General features: G+C 45.2%; 1 long non-coding RNA gene across 1 annotated transcript in view; it reads right to left on the bottom strand.

Moving 5' to 3' along the window:
- Positions 1 to 4,442: 4,442 nt before the first annotated feature.
- The window catches only part of LOC139060595 (uncharacterized), a 49,257-nt gene continuing 33,297 nt past the window's right edge, over positions 4,443 to 20,402 (bottom strand). Inside the window, exons 2-3 of the long non-coding RNA XR_011514953.1 lie at positions 4,682 to 4,886; positions 4,443 to 4,603 (exon numbers count right to left, since the gene is read on the bottom strand). This is a non-coding gene — a long non-coding RNA (uncharacterized lncRNA). The remainder of the gene's footprint in view (positions 4,604 to 4,681; positions 4,887 to 20,402) is intronic.

Here is a 20,402-nt window from a genome sequence, read left to right as displayed (position 1 = left end):
CTAACGCAAAACCCTGAACCGCAAACTTCCATTCCTGAATGGGCGATCGACTCGCAGCGACAATATGCAAATATGTTCTTTAACTACTGATTAGACGCGTGCCAGATGTAGTTAAAAACCGCAGAGACTGCTTCCCTTTCTCCTGTAAATTTACTGCTACCTTTACCTGATGACTTTTATCATCTCGTTAATCTGCCTGTCTTTTATTTGCCTTTCTCTCTCTATCCTTAAACCTTCTCCCTCTCTCTCTCTCTCCCTCTCTCTCTCTCTCTACTGCCTACGAAAAAGAAGCGAAACACCGAGTGCTACGCGCGTTTTTGTCGATATTCATGGCCATGGCACTTCTTTCAGACGGAGCGGGCATATGGGTTTGCACGAGGCCGCTCCATTTCGGCATGGTCTCATTTGCGCTGACTAGAAGAGAATCTGTGCCACCATAAAAACTGTGCAGACACTATCGACGATGATTGTCAATGTAAACGAATAGAATGAAGGAACAAACGTAAGAAGGAACCAATGAGCGAGCGAGCGAGGAAAAGATACGTACGAACGAACGAAGGTTTTTTTTGCAGAGTCCGACCTTCGACGACCAACCAACCTCGAAAACGAGCGAAAGATGCAAAGAAATCTGTTTGCTTTAAATGGAGGACGCCGACCCGACCACAAAATTATTATTGATAGGTACTACACGTCTCGGCTTCCGTACGGAAGCATTCATTGAACGAAGACACTCGGAGGGACAGCAAGTGCAACCTAGTCATGAACTTCAGTAAATATATGGTGGCCAACCGCCTGACATATGTATATATATAGCTTAAGAAATTCATGGTTTGACGACATTTCGTGTGGTCTGATATCAAATTCATCTGGCAATAAAAAAAATCTGAATACAAAGCACGCCAGCAGAAAACGTATTATTAATAAGCATCAGACGTTTCGGGTCCAAGCATGCCTATACTTATTAGGAATAGTTTGACTGCACCACTGGTTAATTTGACTACGGCACATAGAACGGTCTTTTACGCAGTGTTGTACCGCAGCGCTTAAGTAATGTTTTATTTTATTTTTCAAGACATGTTGATTACTAGTGTTTGTCGTCTCTGAAAAAGCAGAGAAGACATATCGCAGTAATATCATGGCACCAGACTTCCAGGAGACATACGTAGCATATTCTGTCGCAGGTTTCAGACAACCTAGATGCGGAACCTGCCGAGGTACGGGTGTAGGACACACAAGAGCGCGCCAGATTCGCTGCTTCAATCTGATCCCGCTTATTGTGCCCAAGGGCCCGACCCAGCGTGAAAGAGCGGCGAAGGGGAGAACAAAGATGGTGTTCCAGTCACGCAGGCTCTAAGTGCGCAGAGAACTATGATTCTTGCGTGACAGATACGGCAACTCTTAATATACACACGCCGGTATACGTGCGCGACGGCCAGCGGTGGGCCACAAATGAGCTGGGCTGTCCGGGAAGCCGAAGTGGGCCCTCTTTTTTTCTTCTTCCTCGGCCGGAATACGAGTGCTTCGTTCCTCAAGAGCGGCAAACCACCTTGCGCAGTTTGTTGATCGGCGGCGGCAAGCTCGCCCCATTACGCATGCAGCGAATCAGCAGCTCAACGAGGAGTATGGCACGGAAGGCACTGCAGCTGCAACCACGCCGTTTTGCCCCCACAAATTCGCCTAGGTGCTTCGCCATGCGTAAGCTCTCCTACAAAGACGAGGTGAAGTTTTCTTACTTGCTTGTCACTGGATATTTCTCTCTCTTTCTTTCTTTTTTGTATGAGCGTGTTTGTATTACCCGTTCCTTGTGTCTAACGCCACGTGCTTTTTTAACGCTCTTTCTGTGCGAGGAGCGAATCGTCCGCCGTCTCTCGCGACACTTATAATGCGTTTGGTCGGTAGCAAGGCGGGAATCTCGCGCAGTTTGTTCCACTCGGTGCTGTTTTATATCACGTAGTCAGGTTCTCATTAAGCGCGTAGTGTCCCTCCAGTTTGTGAACGTGTTTCCTCTGAGCTTGGCGTATGGAGACGGCCGTTGCCATTCTGCGCTATGCAGACATTCTGTTTTCACTTTGCTAGTAGTACTTGTCTTCGCTGACGACATACACAAACGGTCAATCGGTGGCTTTAGTTTCGCTTTCTGCGATGTATTTTTCCAGCTAGAGCTTCCGTCCCGCCATGGTGACTGTGACCTGCAGCTCAGCACAATGTAGCTGGTTGGTGCCCCGGCCGCAGCAGCTGCATTTAGACGACAAGACAACTCCCCATTACAGTTAGGTATGTTCTAAAGAGCCCAAGTGCGCCAAGCTTTATCTTGAGCCCGCCATTATGTCGTCCCTTATTCTCCGCTGTGCTCCTGTACGGGACTTAAGATCCCCGCTCATATTCGCGCCCCATCATCGCTGCATAAGTTGTCGCTGCAAATTGCGCGAATGTTTGATTACAGGACCCAGCATTCCATTTATATGCTTATTCTGCTCGTGCGCAAATACAACACCTCGATATATCAATTTTATCGCCTCAATATTGTTCTATCTCCAACGTTTCACTTCCATAATACAGCCTGATGACTTCGTTTGGATGCGCTAGTGTTCTTTCTGCTGAACCGGCCCTCCTCGCCATCCCTACCTTTAAGGGTATCCGAAGGGGTTCGGACAAATTTTGTACACACGTAGGATACAGCTACAGTGAAACATACATGCCGCAATTTAGGTGAGTCGTCTCATATTAAGGGAGCTACGGACGATTACAAATTACCCTCCTCTCCGTGCCGTGGCTTTTCTCCTCAACTAGATTCCCGAGTGATCGAGGCTCCTCCTTCACTGACTCCGTGATGATGTGACGTCGTGTCGTCTGTTCCCGGTTGTCTCGCAGCAAGCTCGTGAAAGCTCTCCAAGTTCTCCGCTAGCCGCCTGGTCGCAAATTCCAAGCGAGAGCTATCCAAGCAACGTGTGTTGCGAGCGTACTGTCTCAGCGCTAAGCGTGTCCGGTATTCCGGTAAACGCAGGGCATCTGACGGTTTTGACGGATGGACGGAGGTGTAAACTAAAGCCCCTCCATACTACTACTGCTGTGATGAAGGGGCTTCAGCCAAACGTTAGCGGCCGGAGCGCCCTGCACTGTGCAGTAGGCCGGTGGCGCAGAGCTTAACCAGTTAAATATAGAGCTAATATTGCTATAACCAAGTGTAAAACAATTAAAACGATAAAACAGACAATGTGATCCCTATTACGCTACTGTCAAAAATTTTCTCCAGCAGTAAAGTAGAAAAACTTGGTTACTGCTATATTAGATGTGAGCTTGTCTGGTTAAGCTCTCTGCTACCAGGTTGCTGCACCGTGCAGGCCGCTCACGTTTGCGCATCCGCCCATGTGGCAAAGCGCCCAGTCCACCTGCGTTTGCTGGAATCCCAGACACGCTAAAGCCTTCTACTGTGGTAGCCATCCTCGGGCGTGAAGTGACGGCTGCAAAGGAGTAGATCCTGGCGCCGATCGGACACTGACAGCCCTATGAGCTGCGGTCACTGAGCTGACCTGTTGTCATTGCAGAGGGACACGATATCGCAGCTTAGCATGTCGCCAGTCACTACATTTGCAGCGCACAATGCAACAACGCCGTTTCATGGTTCGTCGCGAAACGAAACCTCGAGACCAACGCAGACCGCGCACCTCGCGCGAATACGGAGTACGTTGTAACACAAGCAGACAACACTTGCTGTGCGCCGGAAGTGCTTGAGGGTAGTGACAGACTTGTGTATTCTCTTTGTGTATTCTAGTTTCTATAACAACAAACTAACTGTCATTCCGTTATACAGTTGCAAAAATTATCGATGACGCAACCTGCATGGATAGCGAATCGGATAGCTCACCCAACAGACGTCACGGGCGCCAGCTACGTACATTGTAACACTGCGGCTGAAAACTCAGGGCAGTGGCGCCGCTGCGAGCGGTAGCGATGCACATTTTAAAATTCTTATAATAAATTACACACTTTACACTGAGCGCTTATATGGATCGCTTAATGGTCACAAGAACCTACCGTTAACGACTCAGTAAATTTGTACAATGTCGTCAAAATCGATTCAGGGTCGCTTTAAATAAACTTTTTACGGCCATCTTTGGCCCTGTCAGTATCTTCCGTCACTAAGACCTGAATATTTCTCATTTTCCACTCCGCTTAATGACGCGTCATCTTCCTTAATTGTTCTCCGTTTAAACCGTGCGCATATATCACCTCCCCATTCTAAGACCAGCGTTGCTACCATGTAGTAGCTTTATGCACTTCAAAAAGGAAGCTCTAATGCCTCATTTCGATGGAGTTCGCAGCGCACACGCAGTGCGGAAATGAGTGACAGACTGAGAGTGAAAGAACACTCACTGTGTTTATGTCTTACTTCCATAATATTTTGCGCGGTGAACGCTATCGAAATTAGCCGTTACAAACTCAACCAAAGCTTCAACCCTCCTCCAACACCTCGATCTACGCATGCCGTATAAGGAGGAGCAGTATGCCTCCGATGCGGTGCTGTCGACGTTCGTCCCTGTTCGCAGACGATGCTGTAGGACGGAGACGTCACCCATGCTTGCCAACAGCTGGACGCAAAGCACTGGGTAAGAGAGATAAAGACGTTTCTCGTGAGGAGAAGAAAAAAAAGAAGGCAGTGAAAGGCTCTCACATCACTCACCATTCCTGCATTAACTTTATTCATGCTTTTTCCTTCTCTCTTTCTATTTTCTGGTGTTGCGGGTTTTTCTTCGCCGTTTCTGCCCTGCTTTTCCCGCGCTCACAGCCCATAAGGAAAGGCTTTCCTGCCTGTCGCCGCGTTTCCCGTCCGCTGCGTGGTGAGATTAGCTCTTTTCTCGTCCACTTAACCTCTGCAAGCTGCTGTCCTGCGAGGAAAACGAAAATGAGCGGAAAAGCGGTCTTTTTTGCCTCATATTCTCTGTTTATATGCATCAGTGTTCCTTGTGCGATTTTGTTTATCACATAATAGAATGGACGTGGTGACGCGTTTAGGAGGCGTCCGTCACGCTATACTTGCTATGAAAAGAACAAACAACGAAAGCATGGTAAGGTGTCCTAAGAGCACATACACTCGCACGCACATGAACAAACGAACATAAGCTTACACACACACACACATGCACGCACATACACAGAAACAAACACACTTCAGCAGCTGCAACTGCATTATCTGGGCGCGAAGTTAAATTAGTAGCTCTTACAATGAGTGCATGTTGTGTTCTCAACTTGACTATAACGTGTTTCAACATTTTGTTCAATAGGCAATGTATTACTCTTTCTTTTTTAGACAAATAAAGCAAAGGAGCTGTCGCCGTTTGCTATCGAGGGCTACCCATTTTCTCTTGGTTAATATTACATGATTACAAGAAGTTATAATTCTTGCATAAGGCGGTACCTTAATAAAACAGATGAATGCGCATCAGCGCTAAGAAGCCTCTATCGAAGTGTTCTCGTTGCAATAAAGTTCGAGAATGCCTGGGGCCTAGAATTTTCTGATTGCAAGAATAAGGAACACACGATGCAGATGACTCAGTATTCGACGCAAATGTCAGCGTCTTCAAAGAAGCGTTGAAGTGATTTCATTGCTTCGTACCTTCGATGACCATGGACCTCCCACTCTGGCAAGCGAAAAAGTACGCGTGAAACAAGTAAACGAAGTTCTTGTTCGAGGCACTGTCTATGTTTAATGTGCCTGGGACAGTCGAGCAGTATAGGTGGCACACGGTGGCGTTGTGCTGACCGCACAAACATGTTGTAGTGGTCACGTGCTTAACTCGAAAGAAAGAAAACTGCTTAGTCTCTCAGTGCGCTTGGTTCAGATACTAAGCGTGTTTGAACAGTCAAAATTTCTAATCCATTACAGTAGTCAAGGTAAACGATCTTTTAACATCGAATCGAGTCTCTAATATGTTTTCTGGCTTCTAAACTTAAACAAGAAGTTTGTGAGGAGTTCATTTAGCTTTTACATTATTTGACACATGCGATGCCATTCACAACAGGATAACATGTAAACTAAGCAATCAACTGAGAAGCCTGTAAATGAGAAAAACGAACGAAAAAAACGAAAGGCGACTATATCTGGTGCACATAAAACATGACATTAATGACACAACGTAAGAGCTCATCAGTCGTTGCGTGTAGAAGTGTTATTTTTCATTTGAAACTTGGCATTTTATTTTCTTTGGTTACTCATTTTTATACTCAACTAATGTCCTGTTCGATCGCACAAAGCATTGGGGTCAATAAAATTTAAATATTCTGATGTGGAGCTTCGCATACCCACCTTTCAGCACGCCAAACGTTAAATTGGGAAACCATACTTGGTATAGTCTCTATCACTATTTTCGTCTGTTTTCATTTTTTCGTCCATTTGCCCGGTTTATTCACACAAACGTATTCTACGAATGCATATCACGTGTTCCTCCGACGGCTTTATAACGCGTTAGACAAATGCCAGCGCACGCTGGAGATGACAAAGCGGCTCTCAAAGGGTGGCGAATCCCGCACATTTGGGAAAGGTCTTTTCCACGCGGAAAAATAGAAAAGCGAGCAAAGCTGCAAGTGCCAGAGGCAGCACAAGCTGTCGGACATGGAACAAGCGCTTCAAGAGGACTTAGTTTTATAAAGCAGATGAAAGAGTGACAACGGCAACGAAGAGATCAGACAGACAAAGTTACTAAATATAAGTTGGTAACTTTAGCAGGCAAAGAGAAGAAGGGCGGTGAAGCTTCTATTGTGGAAGTTAAACAGCACGTAACGACGATTACAGTAGAGACACGCGTATAAACTCGGGAACAGCGCTGAACTGTACAGTCCAGTGCTGTTTTTTTTCTTCCGTCTTCTTCTTTTCGCGCTGGTTAACTTTCAGTACGTTGCATCAACTTACTGGAACAGAATTACTTCTTTTGCTAACAAGACGCGGTCCACCAGGTGGGATAGAGATGCCGTTTTATCGACTAAGATAAAGATAAGAAAAAGAAACAGACAGGGTTTTTGGCAGGACTTAACGTGTAGAACCACGGCTCTGAAGAAATGGGAGATGACGGCAGCTCACGAGCCGGTGATAAGCCCAGTATGCGTAATGGACACCTCGATCGTGTTTGCACCACGTGCGCTTCGAGCCAGCACGGCGGTCGTAATGCAAAATGCACTTGGAGGTCACAGGCATACGTGCTTGTTAAAGGGCTCCGAGCAGGCGCTCATTCAGCCGGTATAACCCTGCTTAGATCGTAGAAACTACCAGGACCTATAGGCATGCATGCCGCATTGAGCTGAGAGCCCCAAGGTTGTCGCTGTTGCACGAAGGATACATATAGTCTCAAGTTAACAGCAGATATTGTGCGGCTTTGTTTATACATTATAGACGGCTGAAATATAACCTATAGAGTAGGGGATATTCAACAGTTTTACGTACCCTACAAATAGCATCACTCAATTGCACATGCCAGGAACGTAATGGAAGCTGCATGGGTTGCTCATGCGTGCTTAGTTTTGGATTAAGCGTTGCGCGTTTTATGTCATCTGCGTCTATCGTGACTCTGTGGCGCTCGATTCGATGCTCGTTTGCTTTTTATACTAGCTCTTCGTAGCAATTGCCTCCCCCCCCCTTCTGGAAAAAGATAATCAAAAATAAGAAGCCAACAATGATATTTGATTATTCTTATGTCACGCCAAAGTCAATAACTTCGTAATATTTTCTTGTTTCTTTTTCGATAACTTCCATGTTCCATCGCGCCCTACTAACCTTTATAGACCTAACTAACTTAGGTTCACGTTTGTAGCATGAACATTCGACATTCTGTTGTAGCGTGACCTTCAGTGACCGGCCCAACTGTGTGTGATCAGTGTTGTACCCTAACGCTTCTTCCTTCGAAGATGGGAGGTTCAAACACCTTGTAGTGTATATTGTGAACCGGTGATTACGTGCAGGTGAGTACGTGAAACGGTGATTACGTGCAGCTTTACTTGGCGTCTCATCGTGGAGAACACAATCAGCCGCATAGCGAACTAGCCGTGGACGTGGTTGATAATTGTGGAGGCTGTTCGACGCGGCGTCACTTTAATTCCGGCTGCAGAGTTGTACTTTAGTCCTTCGATTTGTCCTGTTGCAGTGTTTTACTTTGGTCTTTAGATTTGTCCTGTTGCTCTCCTTTCCTCTTTCCTTTTTCCTCCCCTCCTTCCTATCTTCCATTTCTGTGTTGCTGTCGCCTCCCTTCAGAAGAGTAGGCAGGCGTTGTGCCCCTTCCGGTGGCAGTTGCCAGCCTGCTCCTCGCTTTCCCTTTCCTGTTACCTGTGTATATGTGTGCAAAACAAATAATAATAATAATAATAATAATGTTTTGACGCTAACAAGTGTAGTAAAAAACACTACTGCCAGCATACACTATCTGGCGCTATCGTGTATAGACATATGACACTACGAAGTTTAGCATTGGCAGTTTTTCGGCGATAAGAATAGTCCTTTGCAAAAATATTCTCGAGATGCAGCGTGGCCATGGGCTTGCTTGCGTCAAGGCAATCAAATCTGTACAACGGAAGAAAGAAATGAATTAAATCAAGGAATTGTATTTGCATAAACGCGTAACAATATACGAGGATTCATTGAAAGGAAAGCGCGCTTGTTGCGCAGTTTGAGTGGGCATTTGCTGGATATGAGATGGAATAATAAACTAACATCGATATCTAAGAATGTCCGCGGGTTGAAAAAAAAAATTAGGTAATAAAAAGTTATAACGATGGCCGGGGGAGAGAAGTGGAACGTGGTATCGGCCGAATTAAATATGTGAGAAATGGATGGATGGATGGATGGATGGATGGATGCAAAACTTTAATGAAGGTCCTGAGGTACGCGACTCAGCGCGCTGCGGGCCGCACCCACGTTGGGACAGTCAGGCCATACCCGACCGCCGCATCGTGGGCACTCTGGACAGCCCATGGTTGCGGCCCGGCATCGGGGCTCAACAATCTGAGGAAGCATCGTTTTATTTATTGTGCTTTACTGTTCCCACAAAGGACGTAATATATTTGACGTGCGCCTGATAACCATAAAGAAATGAAAGTTTGCCCACGTGTGTGTCAGTCTCGCTTACTTCCGTCCTTTTTGTGAACAGTACAGCACACTAAACTGAACAATGCCGTACTAGCTAGACCCAGTCGAAGCCTCAGTGAAATAACAAACATGCCCGCCGTTGTGAAGCAATAGTGACTATAGCAGTATATACGCATAAGTTAATGGTTGCCACAGTCACTTGTAAAGGAAAGGACAACTGAGTTAGAGACACATCAACTACAAATGTTGAATATAAGCGCGGGCAACCTGAATGTTTGATATAGTGAACAAATGCGGGGTCACGATGTTTTTGCACACATAAAGTCTCAGGAAAAGTACAAACTACGAGTACTGCGCTCATACATACATACATACATACATACATACATACATACATACATACATACATACATACATACATACATACATACATACATACATACATACATACATACGTACATACATACATACATACATACATACATACATACATACATACATACATACATACATACATACATACATACATACATACATACATACATACATACATACATACATACATACATACATACATACTGTGGGGATGCGCGACCCTCGCGCCTCCCCTGATGTAGCGCGTCTCCTGTGGTCCCACGTGGCCTGCGTGACGTCAGCGCGGCCGATGTGGTTGAAGCGCAGTCCGAGAGATGGCGCCAGTGTGGCGCGGCTGCCGGGTTACTTGGGCACCGAAAGGAAGGCGCTTGCTCTCTTGGGTTCCAGACAGCCAGCGGGACGGACGTGCCGTGCCGCACGTGCAGCGGCCCTCTTTCCCGGCGGGTCGCCGAACAGCGCGGACATTCCGCGCGCGCGGCGACCGATGCTTCTGCGAGACCGCCTCGTGTGGCCGCCTTCGAACGCGCCACGATTCGCGTGACTATACACGCGAACGACCAGGCGTTGGGATCCAACATGGAGCGAACTTATTCGCTCGCGAGGACGCGGTGAGTCGGACTTCTAGATTTGTCGCACGCCCATCGGCATGTTTTGTGGATAGCAACTCGGCTAGCAGGCATTGATGTATGAAAGGTGCAATAAATGCCCTTGTGATTGTTTGCACTACTGTGTTGTCGTTCCTTTGTCCCAAGAGTACGGTGTGAGAGAGTCCCACATATCAGACCCCACATCTGGCTGAGACCCCACAATACATACATACATACATACATACATACATACATACATACATACATACATACATACATACATACATACATACATACATACATACATACATACATACATACATACATACATACATACATACGCGCAGACATGCTCACTCGCCGACAAACAATCCCGCCATATATCGTCACACCATTGCGATGTACAGTATAAGCTGCGTTTGAGGCGTGCGTCTGGATGAGCGACAGTTTCACATTCACGACAAGGCCACACTTCATCTCACTTTCATTTTGTTCTCACTGTTAACGTCCCTGCGATTTTTCGTATTTCCCGAATGGTCGAGGAGTGGAAAGCTCATCCGACCCAGATCGATGAAACAGCAAAAACTGCAGTGTCAACGACGTCGGCTCCCTCCGCATCATTCTTTCTCGATCAGGATGTCATTAATCAGTGAATGTCGACAACGGCACGCGACACTCTGCAAAATGACGCCGAAACTACCCATTTGTGAAAAAAAAGAAGTCATTTATGGCCAGTTTGTTTCCTTTGGTAAATTTTTTTAAAAATGAGCGAAACAACTGTAGTTGTCGCGTCAGCTGCCGAGCTAAAGTTATCGTGGACGCTGCAAACAACAAAAGCTGACTGCCGAGCTAACTCGATAAGTATAAAGATGACTGAATCTCAGCTCAAAATATGCATCAATACGGGGCCAGTCATTGAAACAAAATAAAGCAATTTTTGAAATCTTGGTTATTTATTTGTTCGGTCCACATTTATGAGATCACCTCACGCAAATGTTCACGGAGACAGTTAAGGGTCACTGAAGGTAACTGCACATTTTCCATCGGCACGAAAGGGAAAATTGTCATCGACTTGACTATAGTCAGGTCGATTGTAGTCAGGTCAAGTCAGTGATAGTAGTCAGGTCAGTGATTGTAGGAAGTTGGTTAACGAAAGTTCGTAAACAGCGTAATTGGGCTCGTGCGTGTCTGTGGGTGATGTGCTCTTCACGTGATGGTGCGATCACTGTGTAAGAAGTGAGATTATCGCCCAACAAGTGTATTTCGCTAACATGTCCAGCCTCTCTTTAAACTCTAACTTCCTAGAAACTCCTAAGTTCATAGAAAGCTCTCACAATTTTTTGCACAGCTGCAAACCATTGAAAACTCGCACCGTAATAACACTTGCAGAACAACGATCGACTCGTTCAGAAAAAGAGAGAGAGAGAGAGAATGAAGAGGAAAGGCAGGGAGGTTAACCAGATGTGAGTCTCCGGTTTGCTACCCTACACTGGGGATGGGGGATAGGGGCTAGAAATGACAGAGAGGAAAACGATCGTACTCAGTGGTGGTGGTGGTGGTGGTGGTGGTGGTGGTGGTGGTGGTGGTGGTGGTGGTGGTGGTGGTGATGAATAAATATAAGCATTTCAGGCTGAAAAAATTTAGAGCGGAGTGAGGCTATTGAGTGAAAATAAGGTCTGGATATAGTCCTAGATCCACTGGACCACACATGAAGACGAGGAACCGAGGGCCCGCGGTTTGTTGTTAGTCACAATCATATAATACCAACGGACAATTAAACCCAGAAAAGGATAGAAAATTTTTTTTTTGCTTTGCTATTTAACTGAAACGTAGAAATTACAACGTAAAGAAAATGAAAGCCGACAAAAAGCAACTCCGCAAAAGCTTTTTTCACTTTCATTTCCATTTATTTTGATAATTTCTACATTAAAATTAAAAGAATTAGTTTGCCCTGTGCTACCCTTGGTTTCATTTTTTGTTGCCTTCATAGGGGGGAGGGGGGGGGGACGTACAGACAGTGATACCGAAATTTTCTTGAAGCATGTCGCTAAAGTCTGACAGAAAGGTAGCTAAATTTACCCTTAACATTGCTGTCAATTCGCTGAAGTTGTCGCCAAACTTTTAGGTAAACTTAAGGTAACGTAGGTACATTAGGGCGCTATAATATAAGCTAACGTGGCGTAAATGATTTATCGCAACCGCTTACGTTTTTCTAGGGTCCTTGTGAGGAGTAAACAATAAATTTACAATTAGCGTGTAGTGGACCTTTAGTGTGCTTATACAGTTGCATAGCAAGGGGTGATGACAGCTGAAATTGGACATTTACCTACAGATTGTAAAGTTACAAATGCAGCACGAATCAAAAGAACAAGAGTAATCTAATCTTCCTAGCACACAAACCTACAGGGTCCGCATCATCCCTGCAAATTTTCTAGTTCTGGGTGCTGTTAAAAGATCTACATTCTACGACACGAGCTTGGTCACGTGTCAACACGGTGATGACACTTACGAGACATTTATGGAGGTTAAATGCTACGTTTCCGCCATTTGATCTACCAGAAAACGCGGCATTTGTCCAAAAGCAATGATATCAGCGTTAACACACCCAGCCGTTCCAATCTTTGTGCATCTTTCTAAAGTTAATCGGTGTAAATATTCACTAGCTGTGTTTTAAACCTCTTCAACCTAACATATCGTACGATAGTTCTTGGTGAATTTACTCCCTGCAAGTCTTGAGGATGTCCACCAATCGAATGTCTTTATTTGAAGTGCCGAACCCGAATCGCAAAGACCCATTCAAATTGGTTTCGTAAAGTATTAAAAACAAAAACAAAAAAGAACTCGCATTTTGTGAGCTTACTGGGAATCCTGTGAAGGCCACCATTCTGCGAAGTACAATGTGAAGAGCACGACTGTGAACGCAACCGTTGCTTTATCATATCACAGGGCCCATGTCACAGCCAGCGTCACAGAGCCATTAAAATGTCACCAATTGTTCTGTCGTGCCGTTAGAAAGAGTAGCCAGTCGCTAAATAGAAAAATTTGTCACTAAACCGGCAAGAAAGTCGCTAAATATGGCGACCAAATTGCTAAAGTGTCAACACTGCATAAAGAGGCAGAGGACATTTTTCTTCCATTGCAAGGCAACATTCCCTTTTTTTTTTCGAGAGGTATTATGTTATCACGTATGTTGAAAAGAAGTAGCGGTGATGTTTTGTCCCAAATAAAAATCATAAAGAATAACACTGTGAAGGACTTCAAGGTCCCAAACCTATCTAACTATGCGAGACGCATAAGAAGCGAGAAAACTAAGAGTCGAGTTAAACGAATACATAAGCAAAAGCGCACCATGGATGTGGAACAGTCGGGTCACTCTGGTATAATATGAAAGCAAGAGAGCCGGAGCAAAGCGAAAAGTCGCGACACACAAAAATCAAGGTAACGCTTTGTTAAGACCCTCATTACCGCTTATCGTCGCCTCCGAACGGAGTAATTAAGCCAAGTTCCGAGCGGGACTTAATAACAATCCCGGACCCAGCACAGCCAGCGCACCGTGCGTGGCACTAAACACGACTATTATAGTGTCCTCGATCAGATCGAAAGCGGTCGTCGAGCTCGTTCACGGATAACAAAGTTCCCCCGGGGTCCCAATAGGAATTTTTAATTCTGGAATACCAGCCGAGGCACGCTCGTCAATTCACTTGCGCAGTGCTTTCTTTTACTTCAAGCACATTTTCCCGAAGCTTGTACTTTATTTATACTCCCCCTGCAGGATTGCCGTTATGAATACTTCTCTGTTTTCCAGCACCTCTTTTTTTTTCGCTTCCTTCGCTCTGACACCAATTCAAAGTCTAAAGTTGCACCTCTTTGTAGATTTAACAGGAATTGAACGTCGGTTAGTCGGAACACTTCTTGAGTAGCAATCGCATGGAAACTCAAAGCGCCGTCGCCCTAGCCGTGCTGTTATGGTACTGATGGTGCAAGCGCGGGTCGTGGGTACAGGGTTGAGTGAATTTCCTGTTTCTGTGTTTATTAACGTGTTGTTCGGCGTCTCTCGACCCCAGTGCCGCGAAGCCAGTTGTTATACGTGTGGCATGGACGACACAGCGAAAATTCATTGTACGCAAAGGCCTGGTGCGTAGAACAAGCGCCCAAGTAGAAGGAGAAGGATAACACACACGCCGCCTATTCACAGAGTGGCGAGTAAATAAGGGACGCACAATGTTTTGTGAGTTCCGTGTCGAGTTTTCATTTATTCTAAGCGGTGAATATTCTATCAAAGTGGGGAGAAAATCGTGGAAGATTCGCTAGTGCGTGTCGCAAGGTTTTATTAAACGCGACAACGTCAAGTGCGCTTTCTTGGTCACTTTGCAGTGCCGAGGGAGTATCACACCCGTTCTGTAGATTCAATTAAACCTGTCTCGCTCCCACTAGCATATTCTTGGCTGGCTTGGCTGGCACTCGCAATTTGATTCTTGCGCACTCACGGTACGCCCTCCAGCTTCGTCCACACGTTCTGAACTTACTATATTACACATGGGTAACGTGCACAACTAATCAAATGCCTTGTCATCCCGTTTCTAAACGTATGTCTTCATAATCTTGGTGCGGTCTCTTTCTTCGCATTTGCTTACTTTTTTGTTCCGTTTTCCAAGAAGACGTTTCCTGTGCGTTTGTTGATTTTTTTGTGTGCTTTCGCACTTGCGTTCGGCACTTCGCATGGAATAATAAAAAAAAACGCAGAGAAAGAGAGGGAATGATTCTAGAGAGGAAGAGGCAGACAAATCACACAGGAATGGCGCGCATGGCTGCACGCATTGTTAAACAGGCCATTAAAAGCTTGATGGTTGGACAATGCACTACTGCTCCTCAATTGACGAATTCGACCCATGTTTATATCAACGACATTTTTCCACTGAAGCATTGGTAATGAAAGACATCCCCCCAAAATGAGCTCACAGCACTTGAGCCTCCATGGAACGCATGTTATTTGCTATTTGACAAAATACAAAAGAAAAAAAAAACAAGACTGTAAGTTTAGGATTGAGAATGAACGGGGTAATATCAAGTTGTACTTTGAAAGGAATCCACAGTTAGCCTTTCATGAAGTGAACTATTTCTTCTTTTCCTTTATCAGCTGTGAAATATGGAAAATCTGCACAGTGAAAGCGTCATCTATACCACAATGTATATGCCAAGGAAAGAGAATAAAAAAATAACAATAACCAAATTAGAAAACTGCCAAAGCAAGTTTATGATGAAATGACAATGCACTAACGAAGGAAGTCCATCGAGTGCGCACAAAATAAAGAAAAATGAAGAAATGGTAAAATGCAGCGCTTTAACCGAAAGAGTGAACTCTTCTTGTTTTAGCAATACACGAAAGATGGAGAGCATGCAGATGTAATTTCACTTTCTGTCCCTTCACCGCAAAGCATAAAATCCGTGATTCCATTTTTAGTTTTCCTTGGGCCCCTGGTACGACAATGTCAGGAAATAATATATAAACGAGCATGTTATATGGACAATACGTGCGCCCATGAATTTGCTTCCCGCATAACAGCGACAAAAAGGACACTAAACTGAGGATCTCCATCCACCACCTGGGCACTTCGCATCAGAAGAGAAATAAAAATCTTGAACATACGATACACAATGTGTAAGTTAAAAATAAAGTGGTTTTAGCCCGCAAAAGTGTTACCGTTCCTGCTTGGCAATGTCTTATCGCTATGGGGCGTTGTTGACATTTCCCGCTCATACAACATTCAACAACTTACCCTTCTCGGCTCGGATATCGACTGAGACATTCTAGAAATGGCATGGAACGCGTGAAGGCTGAACCCACGCAAAAAGCTTGAGTATCTTCCCGCGTTTACAAAAGAAAAAAAAAGAAAACAGCATTGCTTTGGTGACACATTCAATAGTTTCATATTCAAGGAGGCTCCATCTAGGGCATGTACGCACAAAATATACCTGTTAGCAGTTTTCACACGATACAGGCGTGTTCCATGAAAAGCACGAGGGATAAATAAAAACGCAAAAATAGCAAAGTGCCGCTTCAAGGTGGCGCCTAGTATTTCTGTAGCAGATTTTTGGGATATCGCTCGTTTGTACTGCTGTTCTCGGAGATTAGCTTTCGCTTCACAGTAACGTTACAAGCGAGAAACTTTCTATAAAGCCGAGAAAAAAACTGCACAGACCACGACAGAAAAAAAAGGGAGATAACAGCGAGTCCGCGAATAAAGCCTTACTAATTCCAGCTGAATCCAAACACTGATCAGGAAAGAAAAGTCGCAAACTTACTGAGTACTTTAGTGCCGAGATCAATACAAACGAGGCAAGGAACCCGTATCGCGGGCGCGTCCTAAGCATCTGTCGCCAGCCCCGCACGCCAGCCCAAGCGCTTGCGTTTGCATTAAGGCCCCATTTCTTTCTCTTTTTTTTTCACATCGCATAGAAAGTGGTGCCAACGGCCCCTTTCTGTTTCACCTTCATCCATACTGTGCCCCGCGCCCACCAACATAGGGATATATTTAGCAACGTGCGCTGTTTTTCTTCAACAGTATAGCATCGCTGCTGTGAAGAACTCTGTGTTCGCAACCTATAGCCTACCCTAAATTACTCCCTAAGGGCTTGTGTGTTTATGTGATCACTATGTATATATAAATGACAATTATGACCCAGCTGCTGGAGTTGCATATCAGGCGATCAGCCAGGTTAATATGCTACAGCACATCGTTAAAGCTTGTGTCACTCTATCACCTTAAAGGCTATAACTGCAACGAAATCTAACTTCGGCTAAATCGGTAATAAATACTACAAACGCAATCTTGGCGTAGCTGCAGGACTGGTAGGTGTCTAATACTTTTATTAGCAGTCTTTGAACAACACCTTGGCAGACGACGCATGCAACTCGTGATTGGCTGAAATGACTATAAGTCCAAGTACGTCGCCTCCGAGATTTTCGGCACTCGGTGCCTACTCTCGAAGGTCAACGTGCACAAATATCTGGGCTTCAAGAGTGTGGAAGCGGAATCGAGGACGAGGAGGGAAAAAAGTTGCCAACCAAATATACGGTAACAGAAAATGTAAATAGGCAACCGGACTCATCAAAAAGAAAGTGACAGAAACAGACAGGGTAATTGAATGCAAACGACGGGAACAAAAAATAACATGGAGATTTATAAAAACAGCAAGAAATAAAATCAGGAGGAAAAATCTGTATGATAACGCAAAGCGGCAATATACCTTGCTCCTTGAGGCCCGAGCTCGCTGCCTGATGACAAAAACACACCGCAGCAAATATGCGCCACAGGGATGAGGCATGTGTGTGCTTCAAGGAGTGCGGACACCACTCAGCACGTCGTAGTGAAATGCCAAGACATTCGCCCAGCGAGACCCTTAGGGAGTGTCCACATTCCAGAAGCGTTGGGATTCATAGAAGATGGAAGGATTAACTGGTCAGCAGTCGAGATAGGTAAGAGACGTTTAGAATATGTGTGGAGAAAAAACAAAAGCAGAGAAGAGATTGAAAGAACCGGTGCCATTTTCAAGCGCTGGGAACGGTACAATATAGTGAGATAGCTCTTACATACGAAAGTTAAGATTGAGATCTGATAGGTAAACGGCTGTATAGCGATATATGTAGTAAAACCTGATTAAATCAAGCAGGCTAGGTGATCATTTGTGTCCGCCCCGTTTCAAAGGGGATGCGAATAAACATCATCATCGTCACCGTGATGCAGCAGAGTCATGCTTCACTTCAAGCAAGCGGTAATGGTTGCGTATATTTGCGTTGTGCTATCAAAATCCTCTACTTTTGCGAGCCTTTCCTGAAGCATCCACACGTACCTAAAAGAGAAAGTTTTGCACAGAAGCAGCTATTTATTCACACTATCAGAAACTAGACCGTTTACGGTTCTCAAAATTTTTTTTGCAATTGATCTTGAACATTGAACATGGACCCTAAGGAGAAAGTGAGCAGACGAAATTCGACATGCATGGTATTTAGTAGTGCGCTGCGAGGCAGCGACTAGCAAGCAGTTCTTGTTAATGGCTACAAGCCCGCGAAACGTTCTCCTTCTGTATGCGAGAAAAGGGCAAACTGAAGTTAAACACATATTATAGTAACCGCAAGTACCACACAAATGAGTTTTCCCGAGCTCTTCTATGTTTTAGAATGCGTGATTGCCTCCACCGCACATTCAAATAGATAAACTGACACCGTTTATACACGGCTGACATGACCGCCAGCACTAAACAGCAGTGCAAGAAAGCGAGGCGGGTGCTGAACTTAATCGGACGAACAGGTGTAGGGAACCAGAGGCTTGACAATTGCTTTCCGAAAGAATATATTCTGGCCGGTTACGTGCTAGAACCGCGATATTATTATGAGTCATGCCGTAGTGCAGAGCTCCGGATGAATTTTGACCTCCTGGGATTCTTTACCGTGCAGGTAAAAAGATAAGTAAACGAGCACTTTTGCATCTAGCTCCCACCGAAATGCAGGCACTGCAGCCTAGCTTGAACCAACAACCTTGAGCTTAGAAGCGTAACGCCACTGACACTGGCCTACCACGCGGGTTCCCAAAGAGGCTTCGGACCTTCAAAAGTAATGAATGTGGCGAAACCCTCCACTGATAAAGGCGTACTGTTATGTGCCAGTAAGGCAAAGAGAATAAAATTTTATTCAGAGTTGAGTAGAGGGCCCAAGAACTGGCGGAGCGTCACCACGTTCCCGTCCCGACTTGGGCGTCGCCTACGGTTTCGGCCGGAGGAGTTCCCGGCGTGGGATCTCCAACGATTTGAAACTCCTCAGGACTTCAATAAAGTTCTTGACTGACTGAGAGTTGATTAAGATGTCGAACGGATGTGTTCCAGCTGACAGTAGGTCATTGAGGCTAACCTGCGGCTTCCGTTATAGGTAATTGCTTTTATTATACAACTGCGAGACGAACTAAGACGAATGTCACCGGCAATGGGAAGATGCAGTTGTCAGTACTGCACCTTTCTCAAATGGATTAGCGCTCCCAGTCACCCCTTCGAAGGAGCTGTAGTGCTGACCTTCCACCAAAACGTGGGCCCTTGAACATCGAGAGCAGTGCATAGAAAAAAAAAGTATATCATTGTTTGGTTTTAGCAGCTTGATCGCAAATACAACTCAAGCCATGCTTTTAAGTTGTAAGGCATAGAGAGAGAGACAGAGAGAGAGAGAGAGTTTACAAAGAGGAAAAAGCTGTGGGCTTAAAAGTAAACTCACCCTAATGGTGCCACCCACTCGAGCGAGATAAAACGAGAATATATCGATGAGAGAGAGGAATAAAATAGAAAAGGAAGGTATTGTGGACGCACTAGGGCGGTTTGAGCATTATGCTATATATTTTTTCTATAATTTAGCAAAAGCATATATTCCTGTATCTTATTACGATCTTTCACGTGTTGAGCACGTCTCCCATTTCTACCTTGCCTTCCAGCTTTCTTTTCTTCTTTTTTTATTTCTTTCTATCCTCGGCACCTGAAGTAGAATACCAAGCGTTTATCCAAGCTAAGCTCTCCATCTCCCATTAAAGACATATTTGTTCTCCTCATCTATCGACACAAAATATATATGAACACAAGATTCGCGTAAATACATCAACTGGTCATCAGAAGCTTACGGACTGCTCGCGAGTTCCTTGCTCCCGCTAAATCCCTCCGACAGCGCTGCTGCCAAAGGAGCGCTGAAGACCGCGGTACCAACGTCCGACCCCGTGCACCACATCATTAGCGTCCACGTGGAGCTACAGACAGCGACGACCACGGGCTCGTTACGAACCGCCCTTCGGCGATTTACGGCCACGCGTAAGAGAAGCACGCCTTGAACGACGTCGGGCACCACCGTCGCTTTGAGCCTGGTGTGTACGCGAGCTTGGCTCTATATGTGGTGCGTAGCTTCCATGCGAATTTGCTCAGTAATAATGTCACAGAGGGTCATGGGCCTGCGACTACGTCTCTGCGTCGTGCGGACCATGTGAGCCGCTGTCTTTAGTTCGTTACCGCGAATGCTGCTCCTATATGTTGTTCGTGAAAGTGCGCGTTCACAACACAGGAAGCTCCCGGCGCACACAGTAGGCATCCAGCAGTCACAAAAGTGTATGGTGAGGGCAGCATGCAAGAAAATATAGTTCATCTGGAGCAGGGTCCCTAAAGTAAATTTAGTGAAAATAAATTCTTAAATATATATAGATAACGCTACTGCGCGCAGAATAAATGCTTTATTCCAATTAATCGACGTGCGTCCACCAAATAATTTATTATTACGATAGCAATTATATGGAGACTGTTACCCAGGCGAATTTTCGCCCTCGTCGCCGCCGTCGGTATTGCCGGGA

This window comes from Dermacentor albipictus, chromosome 5, assembly GCF_038994185.2.
Source record: "Dermacentor albipictus isolate Rhodes 1998 colony chromosome 5, USDA_Dalb.pri_finalv2, whole genome shotgun sequence".
NCBI classification, from domain to species: Eukaryota; Metazoa; Arthropoda; class Arachnida; order Ixodida; family Ixodidae; genus Dermacentor; species Dermacentor albipictus.
This window is presented reverse-complemented; position numbering and strand designations above follow the sequence as displayed.